Source organism: Dipodomys spectabilis, unplaced genomic scaffold (genome assembly GCF_019054845.1).
Source record: "Dipodomys spectabilis isolate Male_0828 unplaced genomic scaffold, ASM1905484v1 ptg000040l, whole genome shotgun sequence".
In the NCBI taxonomy this organism is placed as follows: Eukaryota; Metazoa; Chordata; class Mammalia; order Rodentia; family Heteromyidae; genus Dipodomys; species Dipodomys spectabilis.
In genome coordinates, this window is record NW_024870717.1 from 2,745,065 (window position 1) to 2,749,051 (window position 3,987).

The 3,987-nt window shown below is 34.3% G+C and overlaps 1 non-coding gene across 1 annotated transcript; it reads right to left on the reverse strand.

The window, feature by feature from the left end:
- Positions 1–3,372: 3,372 nt before the first annotated feature.
- LOC122106407 lies at positions 3,373–3,475 on the reverse strand. The gene has a single exon (XR_006147173.1). It is a non-coding gene; the product is annotated as a U6 spliceosomal RNA (small nuclear RNA).
- Between the last annotated feature and the right edge of the window lie 512 nt (positions 3,476–3,987).

Consider the following 3,987-nt stretch of genomic DNA (forward strand, 5'->3'; position numbering starts at 1 on the left):
ATGTCTATTCAAACTTTTGTCCATTTTAAATCAAGTTTCTTGTTAATCTCATCTTTAATCTCTGTATACAAAAATAATTAATTCAAGTTAGTAAAAAAGAAAAAATTAAGCAACTCCTAACATTTTTCAATTTTCAATAACATGATATTGCTTAAATCATTTTCTGTTTATAATTGAGACTATATAACAATTTAGTTAGACCTGTTACCTAGCTATATGTATTTTATTTATTTTACATTGATTGCTCTTTCCAAAGCCTGCATGTCTAATTTTGGTTTCTTTCAGTCTTAAGTAGTTCAGATTTCAATCTGAAGAATAAATGGAAGTAAGCAAACAAAAAAATACAGTTCTTCTCATCTGATAATGCCTCTACAAGAATGAGAAAGAGTTCACCATTCTAAGAACCCTTAATTCTTAAGATAAAATTTGTTATAATGCTAATGTTATTACCATTTCAGTGTTGGGAAAAATTGTAATTAAAGAAAGTAAGTGCATGGCCCAAGACACACAGTGTTGAAGGAGATGAGTCAAATTTTCCAGAAGTCTTTCAGCAATACACAAACGGTAGATAAATTCTCTCCATTCTCTGATACTCTCAATTCAATATTCATATTGTCCAAGGAATAATAGCGTAGCAATTATTGCGAATGGTGATTGTTTTCTGTTACATTTTGTCTTCAACACAGACTGTGTTGGTGACATTGGGTTATCATGCACAGAGCTGAGCTTATAAATTATGATCCAAAGACATGCAAATTTTTTCTGTCCCATAGTTCCAGTATCGGTTTTAAAAAGTACTAAATATTTTAAATATCATCATCACTTACTGTATTTTAAGAATTCAAGAATGAAAAAATTCACATATAATCAATCCAAAATGCTTTAAAACTAGGAGATGATAAAACATGCCGCTGTGAAGTAAATTTTCTTCTACTTTTAAAATTATTCTGAAAGCCTTGTGCTGGTTTGTTGCACCTGTAATCCTAACTACTTGGGATACCTACTCAGGAGACTGAGATCTGTGGAAGCCAATCAGGGCAAAATAAATTCATGAGATTATTTTTCAAAAATTTTAATGAACCAGCAAAGGGCCAGGAATGGAGATGTAGCTCATATAGTAGCTCACCAATCTAGAGAGAAAGATGTAGCGAGACCTTGAAGCCCTGATTTCAAACTCTGAGCATGCCAACATGCAGGAATGCACACACACTCACTTTTTCAAAATATCTTCATATCAGTATTTTGCATTAATTTCTTTGTTAACGATATTATATGGGTAAAATAGGCAAAATAAACTTCCATCTCAAAACATTTTTATACATTTTTGTTGTAAAAATACTGTACAGAGGGGTTATAGTTACATGATCAAAGTAATAAGTACATTTCCTATCAAGCATTGTTACCTCCTCCTTTGTTTTCCCCCCACCATTGCTTCCCTTCCACCTCCACAAGTACACTCCTCACACCACAAGCCCCACCCAATGTCCCCAGCCTAAATTATAAAGTTCGTTTTTCAAAATAATGTCTTGTGCATCTATTGTTATACAATGGGTCAAACTGTATTCCTATTTAAACATGTTGTTTTTTCCATTTCCCTCCCCAAATTAGAGAAGTGTATATACAAGATGCAGATGCACCAACATCAAATAAATTGAAAACGGGGGTTATACTGTTGGGGAGGAACATATAAAAAAATCACATCTTACATTATAAATATGTGAGAAACAACAGCAAAAAAGAAAAACCACTTCTGTCTCTATCTTGGGGGTCATTTAGCTTAACATCAACTTATCTATCATATACACATAGCTTTTTCAACTTTTCTGCTTATCCCAGACATATACTAGTTATTGCAAATAAGGGATATCATGGGACCTATGTTTCTTTGGACTTGGCTTACATCAGTTAATATAATTTTTTTCCAAGTCTTTCCATTTCCTAACAAATTGGGCAATGTCATTCTTTCTGACGGAGGCATAGAATTAATATATATACATATATATATATGTATATATATGTAATATGTGTGTGTGTGTGTGTGTACACATATACACACAGAACATTTTCCTTTTTTGTTTTTTAGAGCAACTTAGTTTTCCACCTTCATCATTTTTTCAAATGTTTTTATTGTGATTAAGTGGTTACATAATTTCCCAAATTTCACAATATTGTGGGATAGTGATGCTTAGTTAAAGTCACAAACACATTCTAACTTTGATGGAGTAAATTGTCTATCGTGGTCTACAACATTTATGAGTTCTCTGAGCTTTGCAATAGAGTTATTTCTTCCATATGTATACTTCTTTTGTTTTGAAATATGTACATTTCTTTTGTTTTGCAGAGCATCAGCTGTTCCCTCTTTCCCACTTGTTCCCTCCTTCCCTTCAGTGACAGTGAGTTGCTTATTTCATTTTGGTCAATGTCCATTGCAGCTGATGGATCCAGCTGTTGTATGTTTTTCCCTGATTCCCTCTAGTTCTGTGTCATCTTCCTGGTTTCACTTCAGTGTGCACATTTGATCAGCAGAATGGGGTTATTTAGTCGTGATTCAATCAGATGAGTGGAAGTCCTTGGTTTCTTAAGTGTTGTTAATTTTGTCATATCACCTTACATTTTGGATTTAAAATCCACTTATCACGGAGACCATGTGCTGTTGGTCTCTTTGCTTTTGGCTTACCTCACTCAACATGATTTCTTGTAGGTTGATTGATTTCCCTGCTAATGCCATTATTTTGTCCTTTCTAATGACTGGAAAATATTCTGTTGTGTATAGTTACCACAGTTTTTGGATCCATTCATCTCTGGTGGGACATATGGGTTGTTTTCATATCCTGGCTACTGTGAACAGTGCTGTGATAAACATGGAGTGCATGTGTCCTTGAATATTGGTACCTGTTGTTCAGGATAGATGCCTAGAAGTGGTATGAGTGGGCCATAAGGAGCGTCAATATTTAGCTTTCTGAGGACTCACAAGACTGCTTTCCAAAGTGGTTGTGTAAGTGTACATTCACACACACACACACACACACACACACACACACACACACACACACACACACACACACACACACAGAGAGAATGTTTTTTTGATCCATTCTTCTACTGAGGGGCATCGGGGTTGGTTCCATATCTTAGCTATGGCAAATAATGATACAATAAACATTGCTGTGGTGGTTGTTTTAGCATGGACTTGTTTGTGATCATTTGGATGAATGCCCAAAAGTGGGATTGCTGTGTAATAGGGGAGCTCTATGTGGAGTCTTTTGAGGAACCTCCAAACTGCTTTCCAAAGTGGATGAACAAGTGTACACTCACACCAAGAATGCAATAGGCTTCCCTTCTGGCCACATCCCTTCCAGCATTTGTTGTTTTAAAAATATGGAACGATTCACTAAGTTGCATGTCATCCTTGTGCAGGGACCATGCTAATCTCTGTATGTTCCAATTTTAGTGTATGTGCAGCCAAATTGAGCACAGAACATTTTTTTATATGTAAAGTGTAATTGATTTTCTTAAACTAGACAATTCAACACAAATAAGTTATAAAGAATTGTGAAATTTTAGAACCATGTATTTCTTACATAAGCACACATTTAAGAATAAAGTCAAGATTGACATGCCAAAAACAAAATAATTCCAGATATTTGTTGTTCATGAGATGTGTAGGAAGAAGAATTCAATTATTCTACACAAGGCACCTGTCATAATGATCATTGCAGCAAATGTTAAGGTTTGTAAAAAGTTTTAATGTTTTAAATATGTTTCATTTTGGGATTTGCTTATATATGGCAAAATCAAGACTGTTCGCAGGTCATAAAATTTTTCGATAACGTATATAATTTTTCTGGTAGCATGTACTAGTAAGTATGTACATTTCATAGTTTATAGAAACTTTACTAATGATAAGTTGCAAAGACTGTGTAAAGAAGAAGAGTGAAGAGGTAAAATTTTAAGTACACAGTTTCTGTTAAAACTTTAGGGCTCCCT